At 43.2% G+C, this 25,782-nt stretch overlaps 1 long non-coding RNA gene across 1 annotated transcript in view; it reads left to right on the top strand.

The window, feature by feature from the left end:
• The first annotated feature begins 19,439 nt into the window (after positions 1-19,439).
• LOC147244197 (uncharacterized) overlaps positions 19,440-25,782 on the top strand; it is a 96,348-nt gene continuing 90,005 nt past the window's right edge. The window contains exon 1 of the long non-coding RNA XR_015110380.1: positions 19,440-19,795. This is a non-coding gene — a long non-coding RNA (uncharacterized LOC147244197). The remainder of the gene's footprint in view (positions 19,796-25,782) is intronic.

Below are 25,782 nucleotides of genomic sequence, written 5' to 3' on the forward strand. Positions count from 1 at the left end.
GTTTGTGACATGTCAGGGATTGTATTCCTATCAAAGAAACTCATCTGCTGCGTGGTCAAGTCTTCAGAGTCTCAGTTTGGTGAAGGTAGATACAGAACTTCCTTTGAGTAATGTGAATGTCACCCGTTAGGCTACGCTGTGATTGTACAATTAGAGACTTGAACTCAGCAAAGGGGCAACAGAGACGGAGCGTAACAGCGACCAGAATCTGAGACAGAAAAGAAAGATGACCGTTGGGAGTTCGGGGTGCCTCAGAGAGACAGACGGGGAGAAACAGGTAAACAAAGGGACAGAATTGGAGGTTTTCTGCTGGGTCTCATCTGGGATGTATGTCCAGCCAGCAGGTTTTGGCTGATGTCTCATATTCAATGCTAATGGGGTTTCCACCATACAGAGTGTTGCTGTAAACTCCTACATTATATTTGCCGCGGCTGTGGTGGCTTGATAACGCTCTGCTCCCCGTCTCTAGCCCGTCTTCCTTTCATTCCAAGCAGTACTTCCTGCTATTTCAGTTATTTCTGGTCTTTTAATTTCTCGTCATCCGTTTACCATCCATGTCTTTGTTTATGTGTCAGACCTTATCACTCTGAATCCCTTCATTATCCTGCTGCCATCACAGAACAGAGAAATGTAAGCAAGGGCAAGAAAACTGGAATAATTAACAAATGTAATACCTGTTTGTGTTGCAGAGGGAATAATAGTGCTGTCGTACTATTTTAAAGGTCTCAGTCTCGTCTTGGAATTAACCCCATTTGTACCCAACATTGTCTCTGTCTTGGACCTTGTGGTACAACCCTTCGATACAACACATATTTTATCTCAGTCTAGGTAGTTTCTGCATAGAACTAAGCATTGTATTACATTTAAAATCATGTTTTGGATTGAAATGATTGCTTTGACACAAATATTTCTTTCCTTTTCAAGAAAGGATTAGACAGCGGTGACTGTTAGAACGTCTTTCTCCACTCAGTTACCTCCAACATGAGTCTCCTGCTCTGCTCCCTCCACCTCCGCATACAGACTTTTCTCACCTTTTATTAATGTAATGTGATTTCCTACACTTGTGGTCATAATCACTAAGATGGCATGAACACAGGTCATTTATATTTTCTATTTAATGATGTGCTTATAATGTATAAAGAAAAATCTGGAGGTCGAGCAACTTCAAGGTGCTGCCAAACAGAGAGGACCTGCTCCATAATTCACACAACTGACAAAGAGAGAGCGAGAGAGAGATCTCATGACTGCAGATGGTCGAGTCCAGACGAGGCTGAGACAGACAAGGGGATGGGGGGAGGGACTTAGGCACTTAGCTTGGATGCTGATGTGCTTGTGGGACGACAAAAACACAGAGAGTTAGAGAGGTGCAGTGGTTATCAGGGAGTTTACAGTATTCTTATCAGCAAGAGAGATATGGACTTAAGTCACTCGGGCTGGAAGGATAACAGATACAAGGGGACTGTCTGATGTCAGCAGGGAGATTATTCCCGGGGGGGGGGGGGGGGGGGCGCGCAATAGTACAAAGCCCTGTGGGTTTTGATCTCTTTTATACATCTCTCAACAACCAGGAGCGCTTTATTCTGAGAAGAGTGCAGGATGGAACATTAGGTGGAAAGAGATCAGACAGGTATGAAGAGGCCTGCCATTTAGGATTTTTAGATCATAAAAATGTGTTCAAGTCTGATTCCATATGGATGATAAGAAGAAACCAAAACATGTCATATCATCAAATACCCTCCTCATGTACCATTTGGGATACTTTTAGTGCCAGAACAGCCGCACGCGTAGGATTGTGGTAATCAAATCTGGATGAAACAAAGGGGAGTGTTAAACCCTAAACGTCCTGCAGGTACAATTTGGGTCCAAATTCATAATTTCCACTTTTCATAATTACTCACAATATGAGTGTGAGGAATCTAAAACACAACCTTTACAACCATGCATATCCGTGCCACTAATTTAATCGTTTACCATCTACATGTCCTGCAAGTCCTGGTCCCTTTCCAACATGGTACATAGAAATGAGATAAGAAACATATAGTTTCTGGTGTAGAGACCAACTGTGTCTCTGTGTGACGTACAAGTGGCGATGCTACACATCAATAAGTGACGCCACAGGCGTCAATGTGTGCAAGTTAGGATGTCATTCTCACTCAAGGGAGGCCAAGCAGGCTATTAATGATGATATGATCCAATTGATCTGAAAAAGGAAACACCTTTTCATTCAATTTATAAGACCTGTTATATTTTCTCTTCGGATTTGAAGTATTGCTCTTTAATAAAGCAGCCTATATTTTACAAATTACTTGATTCATCAGTAGATTAATAAGCAGAATACTCCTTATTGCATCTCTAGTCAGAACCAATACATCAGGATTCTGGCTTCAGATTTAACAATAAGAATGATAAGCTGTTGAAAAAATAAATTTATCTCCCACAAATCATTTTACAGGAGAAATGGTCAAGTCAGCAACTAACACAATGCGATCAGATCAGATCAAATCAAATCAAATCAGAAAATCTTGGATGAAGAAATGTTTCCCTGATGGATTTTACTCAGTCTAACTGAGAAGAAACATCAGAAACTTTGTAAGTAGCTTGACCATCATCTGCAGTACTGCTGGAGCTGCAAACATGTTCGTGCTCCCCATGTCCTTTCCCTCTCTGCTCGCCTCGTCATCATCTTCCCAGCCAGACACCATTAGATAGCAATTACAACTATGTTGACACGTTGACTCTGCAGGAGCCTTTGCCTGCTTTTCTGTCCTGGAGCATCAGTCTCCCTGTCCGTTTCTCGGCCTCCCTGCGTCGGCATGTTTATATATCACCTTTTTTCCATCCACACCTTCGTCTTTTCCTTTCCTCACTTAGCACTTCAGCTCCCGTGGTGTTTCCAACCCCTAACAAACAGCTCTCTTTGCACTCTTTCACCTTGTAGCTGTCTCTTCCCTTTCAAGTTTCTTTTGGATTGTTTTCAAGTTTTTCTTCCCTTCCTTTTCTTTTTCCCCCACCTGCTTCAGACCCTCCCTGCTGGGCCCGCTCACACTTAGCGGAGCTGCTGGTTTCACACCTGTCATGGTCACAGCAAATCCAACATTGTCTGTTTTGATTCTTTTTCAAATGTTTTCATCAAGAGGTTTTTCTCGTCCTCCAAATTCTTTCAGGAGCACTGAGGGCTTTTCATTAAGTCGCTGAGATAAATGATGTCAGTCCCAGAAGCTGACTGCGGTTACTCTCCTGGCTTTATGACGAGGAAGCCTCTTCATTTCTGCTCCATAGTGCTAGGGGAGGTTATATAGGGACAGCCCATAGATCTAAGACTCTTTCAGCGCCATCAGCATATATATATATATAAATATATATGTATGTAAAGGGCCAAGTGAGTTGGCAAGACTGTGTTCAATGTCACCTTTTATTTGAAATCACCCAGTGTGAAGAAAGCGCTGCTTTTAGTGGCTCTCACTTGTGTGGATATAAAACAGGATATTAAGCAGCTGTTGCTTGAGGTCGTTTGATGTATTGAAAATGCAGCTCTGCTTGGGTTAAACCTCAATAGCTTTCCACGTGTGCTTAGAAGACTGAAATTCATGGAAAGACTTTGCAAAGTGTTGAAATTTTAACATTTGAAAAAGGGTTTAGGATAGTACAAGAAATCTGTGGGATTATTTAAACCAAGTATATTCTCTAAAGCTTTGTTATCTTGAGATATTGAACTTGTCTTGAAGAAATAACCATTATCTTCAGATAACAAATTAACTGTCCCATTATTTTGTAATGAGAGGTTCACTTAGCTTGTTATCTTGAGAAAACAAAAGCCCTTTTTGTTGAGACAACAATAAAAATGAAACACAAGAAAACAAGCTTCATTATCTTATAATAATGAGTAAACTTAGCCCAAGACTCTTAAGCTACAGTAATCATAATTCAGAAGCATCTAAATGCAGTTTCAGGAACCAATAAGATCAACATTTATCTTTTTTAATTTAAGAAAAAGGGGGTGGCAGAGTGTCTCAGACCATGGGACCCCCCACAGCCTTTTCCCCAAAACAAGCCTGTCTCCAAGTTAACCACATTAGATTTCTGCTATTTTACATGGTGTCCTTTTGATAATGAACATCATACATAATTAATCAATTCTTTCACTTCCACTCACTGAACCTCCTCTGAATGTTTTTGGAGCCTCCCAAGGGGACGACCGACTCTCACTCTGAAAAATTCCATCATACTAGACATGATTTGAGGAGTTCAACTCGACTCGACACAGATCTGTTCAGCATTCACACACAGAAAGATTTCCCAAACTGCTCCACAGGTTTTCAATCAGACTGCATTTGTTTTAGTTAAAAAGTAACTGAACACAGTCTCTCAAGGACAGAGAAGTATTTTAAAATATTCACATATATTCAGCAATTAAGACAAATCTGCTTGATACGATTTTAGCAACTAGTAATAACTCTAATAATTCGGGAGGCACTAGACGCAGCTGCAGAGGAGCTGTAAAGCAGAACCATTACCTGACCTTTGACAGTTGTAACTGGCAAAAGGGGAATGAAGTCCTGTGACATCACATTCACCAAAATGTTGTAAAACTTCATTACACCATGACTGAAACACCTGCCAGTACCAGAATGTGGTAACACCTGTCCCCACCACTGTTGTAACACCTGCCCACAGCACTGTTGTAACACCTGCCCACAGTACTGTTGTAACACCTGCCCTTATCATTGTTGTAACACCTGCCCTCACCACTGTTGTAACACCTGCCCTCATCACTGTTGTAACACCTGCCCTCATCACTGTTGTAACACCTGCCCTCACCACTGTTGTAATACCTGCCCACAGTACTGTTGTAACACCTGCCCTCATCACTGTTGTAACACCTGCCCTCACCACTGTTGTAACACCTGCCCTCATCACTGTTGTAACACCTGCCCTCATCACTGTTGTAACACCTGCCCACAGTACTGTTGTAACACCTGCCCTCATCACTGTTGTAACACCTGCCCTCACCACTGTTGTAACACCTGCCCTCATCACTGTTGTAACACCTGCCCTCACCACTGTTGTAGCACCTGCCCTCATCACTGTTGTAACACCTGCCCTCACCATAATTACTAAGAAAACATGCATTGTTTTTAATTGAACAAATTAAAACATTAACCTGAAGCGTTATAGTATTCTTAAAAGAAAAATAGTATTATTTTCTTGATATAGCAGTTTTTAAAATTTGTTTGTCATTCATTTCTGTCCCTCTGCCAACATCTAGATTCTATTAGCATCACCAAAAATTTAGAACAATTCTATCATGAGATCTAATTTTTGGACTGTTGAAAATTCACTTTTTTTGTTCTGATGAAACAAAATCTTAAATGTCTTACAATTCTAATTCATGACCAGTAGTAAATAACTTTCATGCATTCTTCTCTCCCCTATTTAATGAAGCTACCATGCCAGATAAATGACATCCTAATAACCCTCAACTCAACACTGCACTCATTACCAGAGTGTCAAGAAGACACTGCTCTAATGCCCTCTCACTCACTGGAGGACCTCATTACCAAGTACATTTTTGCAGGTGTGAACTAATATGAATTAGCTGAAGACCAAATTATTTTGAGAGTGCAGATACAAAAGTGAGCGGCGTTTAAGTCTTGACATAACCTAATATTAGCGTGCCAGAGATCAAATATTGCACATGATTGCATCAGATAGTCAGCATGGCTGGGGATGATGGACCAACAAAGAAGGATGGGGAGGAACGTGAGGATGCTGAGGAAGGAGAAGACATGCGAACACAACTAATGACTGTAATGTGTTTGAGAGGACTTCCTGCGTGTTCATGTGCACGGGTGGTAGCCATATGTACCTGGGCCAGGATGAGTAATTCTAATCCAAATTCCTAAAAGATGTGATATAATTGCTTAAAATGATGCAGTAAATTTTTCATAGAGCAAAGATCACTCATGTCCTCTCCAGAGCGCTGTGTGTGCACATGCGTGCATGCGTGCGTGCGTGCGTGCGTGTGTGTGTGTGTGTGTGTGTGTGTGTGTGTGTGTGTGTATTGCAGATTAGGGGTGGGCAACCAGATGTCTTAGAACTATGTCAAATGATCAGGACGTCTAATGTTTGTAGCCTCAGTGGTTGTGTGTGAGTTTCCATGTCAGAATAGGCAATCAGAGGGGGGGCGTCACAACTGATGAGTCATGATGAATGTGTTGGGTTCTGAAAGAAAACAAAACAGCAAGCAGATCACATCAAATTGTCAACTATAAACCATTATGCTACTGTAGCAGATTGCTTATGTTGATGGGGAATAATAGCCTAGCATAGAACTGCTGAACTGTCATTTATCCATCTGGTCATGTGACTAAGATGGGATGTATTATGTCACTGCTCAATGACCCTTTCCTCTGTTTAGCTGTTCACACTAGAGGTGAAAAAGGCCAAAAAAGACTGGTACTCTGAACTTTCCATTATTAATATGTTCTGAGAAATAGACCAGAGGTCCTTTCTTTTAATTTTGCTCCCTTCGTGGTGGATTGATCAAAGGCTTGTATTACTCGTCTTGTCCAAATGGTTGGAATATCCCATGTTGCCGACATCAACAACGCACAACAGTTTGGGTCACGACAAAATCTTACCAAAATGTGGCTGGGGGTTTTAAGTCTGATGGTGGCATTGATTTGAGATGGAAAGAACAGGAAGAAAAGCAAAATCCTTTCACAGAAAATCTCTGGTTCAACATAGTGGTGCTCTGGACAGCGTTCATGTTTTATGGATAGGAAAACCTCATTTTTTCCTGATTCCTTGACAGTAGCTTCTTGAAACGCAATTCACTCTTGAAAGTGGGTGTCAGTATAGTTCCTGTCAGGTTAGATTTAAAGAAGAAACAAAAAAACATGGTTGCTCAGGTCAATCTTGTGATAGGCAGTGTTATAACCTTCCACCTGATGGCAGATGAACAAACGGCGCAAAATACTTCTTTTTTTCTTCAGCATTTGAGCCTGAGAAGAAACGAATACAGCTTCAGGATGGGAGGTGACGAAAAACAAGTAAAAGATAAGAGAAAGATGAATGGAATATCAAACAAAGTAATGAAAAAGAGTACATGAGTCGAATCTTACTAAATTACTTTAGTCGCTCTGGCAGGAGACATTAAAGAGTCACAATGAAAAATGAAAGTGACTGAGCAGAGGATGAGAGTTCAGAAGGAGCCTCATGTACAGTGTTTCTCTCTCAAAGATAAGCGATTGTCCACTGATGTGCTAAGCTTTCCACATTTTATATTTAGATCAGAAAATGTTTTTTTTTTTGGGGGGGGCGACACATTTCCCTCAAACCCCTGGCAAGCTCAAGTTACAGACCTTCTAAAATCCTGCACAGCGCCAGAGGGCGGCGAGGAAGCTGTTTGATGTCATCGCTGTGTGTCCCTTGTAGTTACCCTGGGCTCTAATCCACGCTGAGATGCTGTCATTAGTCACTGGTCACTCCCTGTCAACCACCAGAGGCGAGGTGGATTCCTGGACTGACTATCAACTTGAACAGACATGTGAAGGTAGAATATCACCTCTGCAAGAATAAGAGCGTGGTCACGATATGGGTTTCACATCTGTGTGTGTGTGTGTGTGTGTGTGTGTGTGTGTGTGTGTGTGTGTGTGTGTGTGTGTGTGTGTGTGTGTGTGTGATCCAACATTATCAATCAAAAATAAAAGTCTAATTGAACACTGTAATGGTCCCCTACAACAGAGAGAAAGCTGATTAATGTTAAGATCATTTTGGGTTGGGGTCTACGGGGTGCGGGGTCGGCCTCAATTTATATAAAGTAATGCATTGGAATTAAAATGGTTGTGGCACACAGAGATTACTGACCTTTTAACTTAGCGGGTCATGACCCACTCCTGTAAACCTCTGTTTTTTAGGGGGATGAGGTTGTACCAGAAGGCTGTGTAATCATGCTCAAGTCAGGTGGGATTTGACCCCACCACCCCACCGCCACCCCCCACCCTGCCAGATGCAAGCTGTTCTATCATCAAAATAGAGGTGCACCTCGAGGTCACCCGCTCAGAGGCGAGGCAAGAGCTCGCAGATGAAAACTGAAATCAAGAGCCTTGTGTTTGGGCGAATTGGTTCCCTGTTTGTTTAGGAGTGATATTTAAAGATCCTCGCCTCACTGGTGAAGTATTCTTAACAAATACTGAAAATAACAAAACAATTACAGTGCAATTATCACATTGAAATCATGAAAATACTTGACTATATACATATTGCATAAATATGTTTGTGTACACGATATTTCAACTTTTAAAATCAGAATTTCACTGAGCAAAAAAATGCCGTTGACAAACCCTGCACAAACACCACTTTACTCAGCGACGCTAAAATATTCAAAAGTGGCAACATGGAGAAAAACATGTTTGACTGGAGGAGAAATTCTTTTTTTTCCTTTTCCTTTCTTTCCTTTCTTCACATGTAAGTCTTTTTTCTTTTGTCATGCATAAAACGCACCAGCCTTTAGGGTTTAATTTTCATGACAGTGCACATGGGATGACCTTGTTCAAGCAGAGTCAGTTCACTGTGACTTGATTAGTTTCTGCCTTTGTGACTCTCTGGTGAATTGCCTGAATGAAAATAATGGCATGATAGAAGAATGTCTATTTGAGAAAACAAAGAAAAAAAATCTGCATGAAGTGTAACTGGATTGCAGTTGAAATCTGTAGATTTGTTTTAAGATTTAACGGCTTCAGTAAAAGAAATGTTATTTGAAATGTTATTATTTGTCTTGTCGGCAGTTTGTTTGAATCACAGGCTTCTCTGTGTTATCAAGACATTGTACATGTACTTATTTTGTCACATGAATTTTAGAGCAATGACTATAAAGGAAACGTGTCCTAAATCCAGAAGATAAATCTATCCATTTTCTTCTGCTTATCTTGTTAAGGGTCGGGGGGGGGGGGGGTTTGGAGCCTATCCCAGCAACTTTCAGGCGAGAGGCAGGTTCACCCTGGACAGGTCACCAGTCCATCACAGGACCAACACATAGAGACAGACAACCATTCACACTCACAGTCACACCTACAGTCAATTTAGAGTATCAATCAGCCTCGTCCTCTCTTGATGTCTTTGGACTGTGGGAGGAAGCTGGAGTACCAGAGAGAACCCACACAGGAACAGGAGAACATGGAGACTCCACACAGAAAGATCCTGTGATGGAGCCAGGACTTGAACCTGGAACCTTCTTGCTGTGAGGCCACAGTGCTGACCACTGCACCACCGTGCCACCCCCAGTAGATAAGTTAGATATTGAATGTTATTGAATGTCGTCTCAAATTCAGCATTTGTCAGTTTTTAAAGGTTGTTTTTTGGTCAAAAGCCTGAAATAAAATCCAATATTCCCACAGGTTGTGACAAAATACGTATATGTACAATGTCTTGCTAACAAAAAGAAGTCTGTGATTCAAATTCAAATACTTTGAGGATTCTTTAAAGTATTATTCATTTCTAAAGATTATCTTCCAAAACCAAAAGTGTTCAGAGTTTATTTTTGGTATAATCCGCAGTTAAACTTTTGTTAGCGTTTCTTTTGTCGAGGGAATTCGTGGAGACGTTGCTAACCTCCTAGCTGGCCTGCTGAAATACATCATTCCTGAGGCGCTCTCTATGGGGCTGTTGTTTATGGTACTGATCAACTTTTATGACCAACAATAAACAATCCTCATTAAGAAAGTTTGTCAAACACAACTTCAAACTCTCCAAGTGCTTCAGAATATATTTCGGAAATTGTAGCATGAGGTTTTGTGGTTTATAAAGTAATAACAAACCGCACAGGTACCTCTTCAATTTGGAGTATGAGGCTGGATTTCTCATGGGCTAATTTGAGCTGCTCCGTCCTCATGAGCTGCATCCTAAAGAGAATACTTAATCTGACTGGCCCTGATTGATGCCGGCTCCTATCACACCTACTGATAATAAATCCTCCTAATCCAGCTACCTTTACAAGCGTGCTGCAGGTGATGCAAATCTGTTGGTCACACAAGTGTGAGAGAGGGAGAGAGAGAGAGAGAGAGAGAGAGAGAGAGAGAGAGAGACAAGAGACATCACCTCCTTGCCGGAGTGAGAAAAACAGGGGAGGAAATTCTCTCTGAGACCTGCAGTGTCCTCACCATCAAATAAACCCTTATCCTCATTTTATTATATACTAATTACTAATTTAGTCATGTATATAAAACTCAAGACACGGTGAGGTGGAGCCCACGTGTCCCTGGGGGGACGCAGTGCCAGACGAAGATGGCCTGGCAAGGCGCTGCTCTTCAGAAACCTGTCAGCCTTCATGTATGTCAAAGTTGATGGGAAAATTGGACGTGAGCTTCTGAGAAACACGGATCCGCCGTATATCAACAATCCTGATGTCATATGAGCATCATCAAGGCACTGCGAGCTACAAGGAAACACCTGTTTTTCCTGTTTTTTAGTTGCCGGGTCAAGTTTACTCATTAGATTTAAATTAACGTAACAAATTGAACTCTCATTTATTGACGCACACAAACATTTTCCACCCATGCAGTTGTACAGGCTCCAGAACTCGTCCCCTGAACAAAAGGACATACCTTATAGCAAATGATTCACAGTTTATTGATTTGTTAAGTTGCAAATGAAATAGTCTTGTATTTTTTTTTCTTGTTTTTTGGCAGGGTGTCATCTCATTGTTGGAAATCTAACAGGAAAGGACACAGAAGGAGAAATGAAAAGGGAAAAAAAGGGAAATTGGGTGATAAGAGGATGAAGAGCAACAAGGAGAAAAAGAGCAAGGCTGGTTAAAAAAAAAGAAGCAATAATTGTAAGGCAAATGAAAGAAAGGCTCTGTGGGAGTTTAGGATGTGATATGTATAATGCATATGATGGGATTATCAAGCGTGACCCTACATCAGGAGAAACTCCAACGCCGTGGATATTTTTTAAATTTTTTTTTTACAGTGGCCTTGTTCCATTCATTTGCAACAATAAGCCAAAACTGTTAAAAAACCCGTGGAACTCTAACAGAACGCAGCCATTATTAGAGTTATTATTAGTGTTTCCCTGCTTTGACAAGTCAGAATGTCAACTGTAAAAAGGGCCTATTTGCTCTGAAACAGACAATTATCCTGCAGCCTCCGGATCATTTAGTACCCGCGAAGGAGCGAGCAGAGGTCAAAGGGTTAAAAGGGACATTTAATAGGAAACTTTCCTCTCTGTCATTCATTTTGCTGGAGCACAGAATCAAAACAGATAGGGACAAAAATGATGCTCTGCAAGCCATCGTCTCCCTGTGGAGCCACATTTCCACATCTGTAACAATTAAACAGCAGGAAAAGACATAGCAACATTTTGTAAACTATACAGCCCGCCTGTAGAGATACACGCTGATCTCAGGATTGTAGTCTTGTACCTAAAACTAACAGATGGGCTTTTAAATATGCAACAATCCGCTCAAGCTCTTACGCATCAATTATATAAAGTCTTGATTTTTCTAGCAGCTTTGCAGCCAGTTACTTCAACACAGAAGAGCATTGTACTCATGTAGCTAACGGAATCCGTACGAAAGCCTAATGACGCCTGAGGCAGCACTGGCAAGTGCGACCTCTCCGTTGGGAGGAAACACAACTGACCTGGGCGCCTTCGTATCGGCACTGATGTGAACACAAAACCTGAATGAACGCAGCCGCGTGCAGCTCCTTCCTGTGCTTCTGATATCACACAGAACGAGTGGTTGGAGCGCTGCTGTCAACAATACGGACACAAGGCTTGTTCTCTGGAACGTCCGCTGCTGGGAGGGCATCTCCTCTCTCAGTGGCTTTAATGAAGGAGTTCACTTGTGTTCTTCAAACCTTCATGTGTGCAGGAAAATAAGCAGGAAAGCTGCATAGCTGCTCCGAGCCTGAACTCCACGCACAGGCAGCAGTGACCAACATCAGCTGCAGTCAGTCACCAGTCGCTCTCGTGGTGAGCGTTTCAAACAAACAGGCCTTCTAACATCAGATGCTCAGATTCGCCAACTTTTAATGAAGTGGTATGATGACTAAAGTAGATCAGACATGGAATAATCTGGAATAATCTCCAAAAATGAATTCTGCATATCAATACAGAACCTTTGGCCAAAGGAGAGAAACTCAAGACAGAGCAGCTACTAGTTTCCGTTTGAGAAGCTTTGTCCAATCACGTTTGAGCGAGCAACAATAGAGACGCTGCACACAAAACAGTGACGAATGTGTTTTTCATTTCATCTCTCGATGCGTCTCCTTGCTTGACTTAAGTCACCCTCCAACTTCCCAAACTTGTGTTCCCTCTAGTTAAAAACTTATTGATGCACGCTCATGGAACCAGGGAGTACAGCTAGCATATGCACACACACACACTCTTACCCTCTTCTCTCTCGCACACAGGCATAAGCACCACACACACACACACACACACACACACACACACAGTGAGTCATTAAGGAGAGGTTTATTCTGACTCCGGTCAAATGAGTCAACTGGGAATCAGACAACATCAATCCCGCTGTCAATAGGGGACAGCTGAGCCATCCATCCTGCTGGAGGAGTGGGTCTGTGTGTATTTATTTGTTTATGGGTGTATGTTTGGTGGTGAGAGACTGGTGATGTGTGTGGCAATCGTCAATCTATAATACCGTGCACGGCACAGAGCAAGAGTCACAGCTAGTTTATATCTTAAGTGTGATATTTGAGAAGCAAACAAATCAGGAAGTTTCTTAAACTCTCCGAACACGGCACCTAAATAGCAATAGACCAAGACGTAGGTGTAGCCGGGCTCTTCAAGGGAATGGGGCACTGTGAATGGTTCCATGCACAATCAGAACCAAGAGAAACAGACATAAACAGCTTAATGAGTGTTTTGTCTTGTTTAGAATCTAATCAATAGTCTGATCATTGCCATGTAAATGTAGCTGTTGTCTCCACCACCAGTCATAATGCAACTATGATAGCTGGCAGAATAAAAGTAATTTGACTTCTTTGTCTTTTTCGCTGTGGTTCAGCCCCAGGTTACGACCTTGAGTTATAAAAACTGAGGTTCTGTACGGGAGTTATTAGCCTTTTGTTTGTGTTCTCTCACCATTCGAGCACCGCCCGAATTATTAAACAGATGTTTACAGCTAGAATACATAATCGCTTGTCCTGAGGTGACGGAGAGAGTTTTCCTTCATTCTGTGTGTCAGTCTCAGACGCGGCTGATCCTGCTCTCCTGTGTTTCCCCCAGACAAAGCCAGGTCACCCAGCAGGCCACTCTCCCGTCTCCCCGTCTCCATTTCTATTCTCCCTGCCATTGTCACCTCCATTTCACGCCCCTCGATCTATTTTCCCATGCTCTTCATTCCCAATCTTCCGTCACTCTGGTCTTTTTCGCCATGTGTGACTAATCCGTTCTGATGACACTCTGTGTGCTGTGTGTATGTGAGTGTGTGTTGTTATCTTTTATGCCTGTACTTGCTTGCGTTAGCTACGGTAGATTTGGGTTCTTGGTTGTTTGCAGTGGAAGGAAACATTTTAGTTGATTAATTTTGAACACAGTGTGAACAAGAATAGTTAGAAGTGAAAAAGAAAAAACATTGAGATGTGCTGATGTTCGGTTGATGAGGATCAACATAACTTGAATTAAAACCACCACAATGGTCTTGTATTTAGTCAGTTGGATATGTTACTGCCCCGAAAGTTGAGACACACATACACGCGCCCATTTTGTTAATCCCTAATTTCAAAATTTCATTTGGTCTATTACTTTGCTTAATGACTAATGACATCCCCATCAGCCTCTGTGTTTAGCACTGATTGCATGTAATAGCATCCTCGTTATTCAACAAGGCAGGAAAAAAAACCAACACAATTTGGTGAAGCTGGAACAGGCTTCCAGAGGACCTGAGAGGATCCTGACATTCTTTATTGAAATTAGATGTTTTTCAAATGTGAGTAGTCAGTTATGTGTCTTTAATTTTTTGGCTGCATTATTTATTTAGAATCTGTGACATTTATTTTATTTTACCCTTGATGGTTTAAATTATTTTATTCAATTAAGACTTTTAATTTTTTATTCATATGCAGCACGGTGGTGCAGTGGTCAGCACTGTGGCCTCACACCAAGAAGGTTCCAGGTTGGAGCCCCGGCTCCACCACAGGATCTTTCTGTGTGAGTCTCCATGTTCTCCCTGTTCCTGTGTGGGTTCTCTCTGGTACTCCAGCTTCCTCCCACAGTCCAAAGACATCAAGAGGGACGAGGCTGATTGATACTCTAAATTGACTGTAGGTGTGACTGTGAGTGTGAATGGTTGTCTGTCTCTATGTGTTGGTCCTGTGATGGACTGGTGACCTGTCCAGGGTGAACCCTGCCTCTCACCTGAAGGCTGCTGGGAGAGGCTCCACCCCCCACGACCCTTAACAGGATAAGAGGTAGAAAATGGATGGATGGATGGACGGATGGTACCTGCTTAGCATTAGTTTTTATATTCCCCTGTTGAGAATTAGCATTCGGCTGAAAGAGCTCTGTCTGAAAATTAAAGAAAGCTGAGTCAAACAAATATTTTTTTGTTGTTTTCCACAATTTTAAGTCGGAGGGTGTTACAGTAGATGTATCTTGAATTAGCCCCGTGTAGTATTTCATAGTGCTGAGAAGGCACATTAATTCAACCCGTTAGCATTCTACTACAGTTGGGAAAAAAGAAAATAATTTACTGATATTGTATCTTAACAACAATTGACTGAAAGAACTGAGTTGACAAGCCTGATTACACGATCCAAGATTCACAAGATTCATTTTGCTACTAGATAGCTAGCATAGAGGTTTTTGTTGTTTCATGTGGTGAGGGGAAAGCCAGTCCATCACAGGTCCAACACACATAGACAGACAACCATTCACACTCACAGTCACACCTATGGTCCAATTAGAATCGGATTAGAAGCCCAAACCGAATAAAAATGTTCCATATAAACACCTCAATCAGAATAAAGAGGCCTAAACCGAATGGAATTTCATTCGGTTTCACAGGGGTAGAATATTCCTTTTCCCAAACCGATCAGATGTAAAATCTTATCATGTAAACGGTGAAACGGAATGCTGTCAGGCTGTGTTCTCTCTGTGCATGCTCTGTCTTGACGTAAATGCGCAGTGACATTTCCTCACTTGATAAAAATGGCGGCTTCCAAGCAGCAGTGCACGCAGAACTAGTCTGCGGCCGAGAGTTTATTTTTAATACAAACTCTCAAAGACCTGAACATTATCGCACGCTTAAACGGTAGGAAAACAAGAAATTCGGAACTGTTCAAAAAAGTCCACGAAAAACTCAACGAAGCCAGCATCGACTGAAGCGTCGAACAAATTAAACCGCTGGAAAACTCTGAAGACCGGCTACTACAAGGCTAAACAGCACAACAACAAAAGTGGATATGATCCCACAAACTTTCCGTTTTTCAAGCCAATGGACGAAATTATGGGCGGTTCAGATAAAATGAAGTGGCACATGTAAACACCAGATCGGAATCGATCACGTCACATGTAAACAGTTGACCCGAACTCTTCAATCGGAATAATTTCAATCGGAATAATTTCAACCGGAATGAAGAAAAAGTCTGCATGTAAACGTGGCTACTGGGAAGACCCCCATGACAAACAAACCTTGCAAGGTAAAACAAAAGGTATAGTGGATTCTCACCCGAAGAGGAGAGAGGGGAAAGCCTTCATTCTCTTGTAGATGCCAATAATCACAATAATAAGAGTATTCATTCTGTCCCGGAGAGAAAGCATCAGGAGTTGGAATCTGATATGCAAAACCTCAAACTTGAGCTGAAAAAGGAGCAAGAAAAAGTGCATGATTCCACCATGAAGCACGGGGCCACCGTGAATAAGCTGAGGTGGATAGAAAAGCAGCAGGAGTTGGAGGTTCAGGAGAGACACAAGGTGGAGTTCAACCACAGATCCCTGCTGCCGGAGTTTAGACAACTGGTCAACAACATGCAACAGCTTGAGTTCACACACAGTCAGACCCAGAAGATGCTTGCTAAGGAGCGCGCCTTGGTGGAGGAAGTAGTCGCCAACCTCCAAAGGGAGCAGAACCAAATGCAGGCGTTGCAGAGTGAGGCCATTGAGAGGGAGGAGAAGCTGCTCCAGAAAAATTCCTCCTTACAAAAGCAGGTAACGATCCTAAAAACAGACCTTGAAGATTTACAGGTCAAAAGCAGTGCCAAGGAAAGAGGTCTCATGGATCAGAATGAGATCCTCAAGGGTGAACTGGAGGCTGCTCACAGAGATCTCAGAATAAATTCTGATATCCTTAACAGAACTGTCTTGGACTGTAATGAAAAAATGTCAGCCTTAAAGTATGAGCTTGATGCTAAATTGGAAAAGGAACTGCGGAATCACGAGAGACTAGAGGCAGAGCTCGAGTCTGTTCTAACTCGCCTGGCTGCGGCCACACAGAGGGCTGAGCATTGGGTGGCTGCTCACACAGGAACACAGGAAGCTCTGCGGCAGGAGAAGGAGGGACACCAAAGTCTTTGAAACAGATTCACTGAGGAAGTATCCAATCCAGTCTCAGAAGCTGGCCAAGGCAGAGGCTCAAGCTAATAGAATGGAGAATGAGGTTCACCAGATCGAAATGCAGCTGACAGACAAGAACATGCAGCTCAATGTCCTTCAGCTGGAAAAGGACCAGCTTGCTGCACGTGTTAAAGAGCTGGAAACTCGTCTGAAAGCTAAAGAGGAACTGGTCAGCCGTCAAGAAGCCACAGAGATGCAGTTAGCCCAAAGCCAGATTGCAGGTATCGTGTTAACACAGCGTGTAGAAGATCTTGAGTGGGAAAAGAAAGAATTGAAGAAAAAGGTGAAAGAACAAACTGAGCAAGCTGAGAAAATACTGAGGCTGAAGAAGAATTTAGTCCTCCTTCTGGATGAGGAGAAAAAGAAAAATGAAGAGGTGCAAAAAGAAATGAACAGGCTTCAAACTGTACAGAAGATAGCAAAAAAGAAACTGCACGTTCAGGACAAAGGTGCAGTGAACCTGGGCGGGCGCAGCCGGGACGAAGGTGCTACCAAACAAATGAAGGGAGAGGAGGAGAATCCTCAGGTTTTGCTGGGGGAGGGACCATCTGGTCACAAAAAGCTGGAGAGAGAGAAGAGGAATCGGAAGGACCGACTTCAGACGGAGAATGACAGAGAGGAATATGAAGCAAACGGAGGAGATGATTGAACGGAGGGACCGGGTGATAAAGCGTATGCGTGAAGGACAGGAAATTGACCGTCAGGGGCAACTCAGCAGCTTCCTGCAGACCCAGTTAGCATTTCAAGAAGAAAAGTGTCAAATGAAAGTGGCCAACCTGCATTCCCTGATGGAGCAAAGGATTCAGAAGCTGCAGGATCAACTGAAGCAGACTCAGGTCATACAACAGAACATGCTTGACAAGATAAACTTAATACGCACGGGGCAATCGGCACAAAGCGTACAGAAGAGATGAACTTTAGAGTGGCCAACTTTAGAGAGGGCCAACCATCAGCTTGCAGTTGCTGGTTCCACAATAAGAACAGCTCTCCGCTCATCACTTGAAGCTTTGCAAATGGTGGATGTGCAGGGCAATCTTAACTCATCTATTGCTTTAAAAAAATCCCCATCAGTAAGCAGCAGCTGACATCAGGGTGAGATTTAAACTCCTGTTGATGGTTGGGGGGTGGGGCCTTTACCTGTTGTCATTGGATGGGGACAGAGGGAGGGGTTCATCTGTTTGAGTGACATTTGTCATTTAAACCTGTGATGATGCTTGTTATTGTTGGCGAAAATTCTTTCTTTTTTTTTTACCTCTGAAAAAATAAATGTGAAAACCCTACTTTCATCATTTGCTCTCTGAACTTCTCAGACAAGAGAAAAGCTGACAGGATCATATGTTTATGTGAGGAGCACCTTACTGAGGCCACTGCACACTGTTACTGCTGGCATGTATGTCAGGAACCTCACTACTAGTTAACTTGTAACTGATGTCAGTGAACATATGATACCCAAATATCCAACGTTTCTCATCAGAAAAGAAAATTATGTTTACACTGTCGCACAATAGGATTGTGGGAAGTGAAGTAGCTCGAACAAATCAAATCAGTTTTTCTGAAAACGGTTGATTTCCTTTGAACTTGAGGCTTCTACAGGTTTGGATACCATCTATTATAACCTGCTGACGTGTGGCGAGTTTGACTTGATTAGTTATCGGTATTTAGTTGTTGGTATTTAGGCTATCACTTCCTCTATGGAGGATATTAACCCTTGTGTGGTGGACATATTGTGTTACTCAGGACCTTTTCCTGGGTCTAGAGAACCCATACCATTATTGTGGTCTTAAAACAATTAAAGTCATAACAATTTATGTAAAAATACTTCACAGATGTGGACATTATCGTAATTAAAAGCAATATAGACCATAAGATAAAGCATATATGGTTAATATGTGCCATTTACCCCCGCTAAAGCACATCCTTTAATAGTATTCATTTTCTGGGATGAAATGTGATTTTGGATTTTGATCAAACAAATGAATAATTAAAGCTGCAAGCAGCATTGTTAGGGCCTGGGCCTCCTTACGCCCATGGCAGCATGAGTGGGATTTGGTAAATCAGTGGGACTTGTAGTTTAGGAGATAGAAGCGTCAGTGTGATGCAAAGTGCGAGTGCAGAGCTGAGAGCTGTGAGAACTCCTCCCCCGCTGCTCTCTGCCCCCTGTGTCATAGTGGAGAGGAGGAATTTTTGAGGTGACAAAATTATATATATAACATTTTAAAATGTTTAAAATAAAGATAATGTGCATATATCAATTAACAGAACAAATCCTATGAATTTCATGTCGTTTATTAAGATTTAATAAACCTGAGAGTCCGAGATCTGTTGACGCACTGACGCGAACAAACCACGCCCCTGACACAGAAAACTTCTGAAGTTCGCCGCATCTGAGGAGCAAGCAGAGAGGAAAAAAAAGTTACTATTTCCACGCCAACGTGTCAGAAAAGTTAAATTTGCTGTATTTTTTTCAAAAAGAAGGGAAGAGTTGCATGATGCTTCAATACGAGTCTGAAAAGCCTCCTCAAGCGGCGACGAGGGCAGCTGCAGCGGCCATGTTGACAATTAAAATCGGCTGCAGCAGGAGGCTAGCGCCGCCACAGCTAGCCTGGTTCACCTACAGCTAGCCAGGCTCACCTACAGCGAGCAGGTTCACCTACAGCTAGCCTGGTTCACCTACAGCTAGCCTGGTTCACCTACAGCTACCCAGGCTCACCTTCAGCCAGCAGGTTCACCTACAGCTAGCCTGGTTCACCTACTCAGCTAGCCTGGTTCACCTACAGCTAGCCTGGTTCACCTACTCAGCTAGCCTGGTTCACCTACAGCTAGCCAGGCTCACCTACAGCTAGCCAGGCTCACCTTCAGCTGGCCAGGCTCACCTACAGCTAGCCTGGTTCACCTACAGTTAGCCAGGCTCACCTACAGCGAGCAGGTTCACCTACAGCTAGCCTGGTTCACCTACAGCTAGCTAGGCTCACCTACAGCTAGCCTGGTTCATCTACAGCTAGCCAAGCCGGGGCGGGAGGCTGGCACCGTGCAAGCAGCTGGTCAGGTTTACCGCCAGTCGGAGCAGGAGCCAGCTCCAGCGCGAGCAGTCAGCCAGGTGGACCACCAACAGCAACAGGCGGGTACCCTGGCATCAGAGGCGGGAGCCGCGAAATCTACGCTTACAGCAGGATTCAGGAGGATGAGGAGAGCGCATCGAGCGGACGTCCAGCGACAGGTCAGGGATGGGATGATCTCTAAATACCGTAGTAATAATGGGAGATTTGTGTGTTTTATTGTGAGCTCTTTTTTTGTTTGTTTTTACAAGTTAGACCTGTTGAGAAATTAATTGCAGACTCCACCTGTGGTGATGTGGGCATTTCACCTGTGCTGTGCAGAGGAGCCTAAAATAATTGTAAATTATTGTCATAACATTGATACTATGGATATTATTTGAAATTGAGGCCTGTACGTCCCACAGCATGGCAAGTGGGCATTTGTATGTTGTTTTCTGCATGTTTTCTGTCTACGTTCCGGGACCTGTGCCCCTCTCTCGTTCTGAGCCGTCTTATGTACTTTGCGTTCCGGCACCTTATGATTTTCAAATTAAGCACCGGTCATAAGTGGCTAAATGTTGGTCAGAAGTGGAATGTAATACCATATTTTGGAGGGATTTTTTGTCAGGAATTCAGTGGTGTGTTTTTTGAAGGTGTGGGAATTATGGTGTAGACGTGAGAAGTGTGTGTTTGAGAGTGTGTAGTTTGAGAGGAGACAACCTTCCCGTTGGTTTCCATTGCAAGGTGCTAAGTGTGCTGCCGACTTTGAGGGCTTGCGAAATTCAAACTATTTGAGTTATTGCAAAGTTTTTAATAACTTTTGATCAGCATGGGTTACTGGGTCATGTATTAAATTTTGGAAGCGGCACCATGAGAGCCCTAGGAGAAGATAGCATTTGTTTGGGGTCCAAAATTGTTCAAAAGTGGAAGTTTGCATCCTTATTGTGGACTTCTGTTGGAGTTATGTCAGGGTTGTCAGTGTATGATTTATCTTGATGAGACGAATAGATGAGTCGCTGTTGGTCCCATGTCTTTAGGACATACCTACAGGTTGTGGCGGGCCTTTTTCTGTACCTAAGTGGCGCTATTGAGCAGAGTGTTCCTTTTTTTTTTGATAAGCAAATTATCACCCCAGATGTGCGTGCCAAATTTGGTGGGTTTTGACCGCGTTTAGGGGTCAGATAAATGTTCAAAGTTTCATAATAGTAAAGCAAACAAAATAGGGTCTTCACCCCGAAGTACCTTTGGGCTCAGGCCCTAAATATACATTAAATAGATGGGGGGGGGGGGGGGGGTGACGTGTCACAAATCAAAGGGGTGCTCTCAAGTGCTTCATGGCCACCGCGCCGCTGTACCCTGGCTGTGTATTCAGTGTGAGTAATGGCCTGCTTGACACCAGAGAGGATGTCAAAAGAAGTCCATGTCAATAGTGGGTGCTCGCCAAGAAATGGGTTTTCATCGCTAGCTGTCATAACACAAGTGTCTGGTCATGCATCTCAACTTCACACACTACATCACTCAACACCCAATAACACATGCACTGAAACACACACACACACACACACACACACACACACACACACACACACACACACACACACACACACACACACACACACACCGAGGGTCCAATCATGCATCTTAGGTAGGTGTGTGCATTATTTTCAGTACCGCATTGAAAATATGCAGCGACAACGAAGTCAACTGTGTTTACTGGCAAACACAAAGGTTGAGCGAGACTCACAAAAACAGACTAACAAAGCAACAATTACGGGAAAAAAAAGACAAGCAGGCAGACGCGGGGGCAGGTTGAACAAGGGAATTACAGACAGCAGTAACAGAGAGACTCAGAAGGACAGACTGAGTGGGGTGTAATTGTTCCCAGGGTGGAATGAAGTTTTTGTGGCCCTGCCAGCTGAGCAAGCCTTGTTTAAAAAGAAACTTCGATCCAACTTTCTCCTTTAAGAGTTGATGTACTCTCCACAGCATCTGACACCTCCTCTGCCCTCCGTTTCCTCTCACCCCCCACCCCCCCACTGGCTTTATTCTTCCACGTCTCAGCCAGCAGCTTTACAATCTTGTTAACCTCCTCCAAGTGCAAATGTGTAAACATGTGCATGTGCATACAAATAAACCCCCAAAAACTGTAGTGGAACAGAGACATTCAGTTGTTAGGCTGCCTCCCTGTGTTTGTGTGAAAGACAGATGGATCAGTAGAATGCCAGTATATGACATGCTGGTGCCTGCCCTAGTGTCTGGGGATTGTTTTTCCTCGTGCACCCCCCCCCCCCCCACACACACACACACACACTTAGTGAGAGGGGAAGATTGTGTGTGTGTTTGTGTGTGTGTGCGCCTCCTCATCTTCCTCTGTATTAGCGTTACATCCAGTCATTTAAACAATGTTTGGCCCGTTTTTGTGTCTTCGTGTCACAGGATGATGTCACCTGCCAGCTCATCTGTGCCGGTCCAACTACCCGTTTGACTCAGCTTCCTCAATTATCCGTTTGTGACTTTGAATAATTCCTGTATTTCACTGCCTAACCACAGTTGCATTGGTTGACCGACACACTGAAACCTCTAGTAGCTTGAAGAGATTGTTGTCTGTGTGTCTTTACATCTGTGCACCTTCAGCAGCCACGTTGAAGAAACATCTCTCAAACTCCATGTTGCTGTTGTTATTCAGCATTCATACTTATCAAATGTGCAAGTCGATCTTTCAGTTTCTTATTCCACCGTTACGTTACTGTGATTGGAAGATTAAGAGAAGTAGCCAGTACTCAATTTTTGGCAACCAGAAGGGAAAAAAAAAACAAACACAAGTAACACTCAGCACAGAACTGAACCTCCTGGTCCCTCCTGGTCCCTCCTGGAACCTGGTGTATGTAATCATGTGGTGCTCCGACTGACAACAATGAAGCAGACAGACTGGATCCCAGCCCTGACGCCTCAAATCCCATCAGTGTCCCACTACTTTTTTTGGCAGTCATTACAAATTTTAAAAAAAGTCCATCTATCAGGTGGTCATGTGATCAGTGCTCCTGCTCAGATTGAGTATTTAGTTTTTGACGGTTGAGATGCCTCACAGACAAACTTCCTCTTCATTGTCCTTTGAGTGATCTGGATATCGACTGCTGTTATGGATTTGGGATATTAATGCATCAGCGTGTTTGTTTACATGTCTGTGTGGTTGCACATCTTTTATGTGTGCAGTTATGAAAATTTACCCCATCTTTGCATATGTCAATGTTTTTTGTTTTTTTTTTGGGTGTATAAGCCATCTGTGTGTACACGCACGCGCTTTATAGATGTAATAAAGTTTAGAGTGTTATTGATTTGGACTGAGTCCGGACTCTCAGCTATCAGCTTCATCTCCACACCGACCCGTATCGACCTGATTAATTCCAGTGGACAATAAAACTTAAACTGTTCCACTGATCACCACTCCAATACTCTAAACTGATTGTTCCGCGCTATTAGTGTGGGGGAGGGAAGGGGGAGGCGGCGAAGGGTGAGGAGGGCAGGCTGAGTTGGGTGGGGGGGTGGGGGGTGGGGGGGCGTATTTATGGGCCAATCAGATTTAAATAGACAGGAGAGCAGCTAGATTTTTGAGGACAGTCGTTAAAGCGGAGTAGGCTTCGAATGAGGTGGGAAAATTGAAAACTGATAATAAAAGCTTATCTTTTCCACTTTTCCAAGAGTTGAATTATCCTGCTCCATTACTACACGTATGCATGCATATGTAAGCGCCAGTGTGGCGTGGGGTGATGGAGGCAGGGCAGTAAATGAGGGCGGTCACTCTGATAAAAAATTTAATAGCCTTATCCCAGCTGCTCAACAGTTTAAACCAAACAACTCTGTGAAAACGGTAATATGAATGAATATTAAGCGGAAAGGAGAGAGGTGCAGGTGGTGGGCGTGAGGAGAGTATCTAGAGACACAGATGGAGGCAGGAGGGTGAAGATGTAATGAAACATTAAACATTTTTGCGCCACCAGCTGAAACTAAACTAAATGTGCAAGACAGGATGGAGAGTAGGTGAAAGGGTAAGGAAAAGGCGGAAGGACGTGGTTTGAATAAAAGAGGAGTTGATGAGAAAAGTTTGAAGCGGCATCAGGGGAGGAGAGGGAGTATTTGTGGACTAATTTAGCTGTGGTCGTGTGTTCAGTCCAAAAAACTAACAGTGGAATAACTTGATCTACACTTGACCGCTTTACTCCCATTGCTAACCTGCTGATCCTGCTTGGGGGTAGAGACCCAAACCTGATCCAGGATCTGAGTCTGCGTCAGTGACCTTGACCTCTTGAAGATATGTGATAAATCCTAAAATATTCCCTCAAGGTGTTTCTTAGAAGAACGAGACAGACGAACATAAAGCGATGTGATTCCTGCTGGGGCAGAGGCATGAAACCAATATGAGAGGTGGACATAACCAAGCTGAGCTGTGGGTCCGTATTTCATCATCTTAAACTGGGTTCATTGGTTGCATGCCTGGTGATTTTTCCTCCAAACCCTTTTTGTTCTTCACTCTTCTCCCTTTATCCTTCTTCAGGGTCAGTAGTCAATATGTGAATGGAAAGATGATAATCTCCAGGGTTGTACACTGTGTTACAGCAGCCTGACCACCCCCCTGCTGATCACACCCTTGGGGCCACTCTCAGGTTGCGTGCTAGTTTGTCTGTAGAGTTTCTACAGTGTTTCAGTTTAGAAGTGGCGTTTGCAGAGGCTGGTTGTGCTTCCCCTGTCACACATGAAGTTGCCGGCTGGCTGCATCTTTTCACCTGATGGCGAGGAGCGAGGATGTAACGCTACAACCTCGAGTCACTCCGAAAAACACCCTGCTACCCAATCGTACCCTTCTTTTTTTTTTTTAACCCTCACTCTTGGGTCACAGCCTCACGCCTTCCTGAGAGATGAATCATCACCTGACGTGTCTATTCCTCATGTGCAGGGAATAATCACCCTCTTCCTGTCCGTCAAGTCGAGGGTCATATTTTAACACATGAGCTACACGCTGACACTCTTGTGTTTTCAGCCAGCCTGCGTGACGAGCTGAATCAAGAGTTGCAGTACATAACCAGCGCTCTCATTAGAATGAGTGAAATATTTTACTTTAAATGTCAAGTATGAACTCTATTGGCAAGAACACTTACAAAGATTTTCCTCCGGATGATTTAACAAACACAAAAGGAAGTGGATTTATTCATAGATACACGTACAAAGAGAAAAAACAACTCTGTGGAAAAGATTAAAAAAAAAGCTTAAGGAACAACAAAAGAAAATTGTCAACAAGACGAACTGTGACGCGCCTGAGATCAGAAGAAAAAGGGGGTAAAGGTACAATTCAGAAGTCTTCTCTCATTTTCCCATGAGGTTGAACTGATTAGTGTTGGAAAAAGGCACTGGAGTCGGGTAAGAAGGAGAGCAGGTTAAAGAGAGGAATGGGGATTTATAGGGTGAGATAGACCAGAGGGTGGAATATAGCTGTTACACAATCATAATCTTAAACAGCCTGTGAGTAGAGATGGATGGAGAGGAGGAAGAGGTGTGGAGGCGGAAGACGAGGGAGGACTGATGAAGACAAAGAAGGGTTGCAGCTGTAGTGTAAGGTTAACATACTTTATGAGAGGTGAGAAAGAGAGAGTTGGCTCAAGGAAGAGTTTCACTGATCCCTGATATTAATACACATTAATACAGTTTATTCAGTTGATGGAGGCTTATTCAAAGGCTTTAACAGTTTGAAGAATCGTTTTCTGCGTCCGCAAACCTGGAAATGAAATAAAGATGAGAATGTGTGCTGAGGTTGTAGGGGCTACCTGGCTGGCTCGGTGAGATTTACTCTGCTCCACTCATGAATCATCAACTTTTATAAGGACAGCTCTTAAAACTTCCTCACAGAGAGAAATTTATGAACTGAGGCGACGGGACTCATAAAACTACTGTAGCTTGGCGTTTGCAATTTATGTGCATGTGAGCCTGGGAGCACACGCCGCATGTGTGCCGATACACACATTTGTACGTGTCAGATGTTGTGCGTATGCACAATGAGAAAGTGTATTTATCTCGCGGTGATCTAGAGCGTCACTTATTCCACATGGATGTTCTCAGCTCTTATGATCTTCTTTCTCTTCACCGAGCGAACGTTGTTAAACTAACTGCTGCAGAAGGA

This window comes from Aulostomus chinensis, chromosome 19 (assembly GCF_037954235.1).
Source record: "Aulostomus chinensis isolate RoL2024-O1b breed Wild chromosome 19, RoL_Achi_v1.0, whole genome shotgun sequence".
NCBI classification, from domain to species: domain Eukaryota; kingdom Metazoa; phylum Chordata; class Actinopteri; order Syngnathiformes; family Aulostomidae; genus Aulostomus; species Aulostomus chinensis.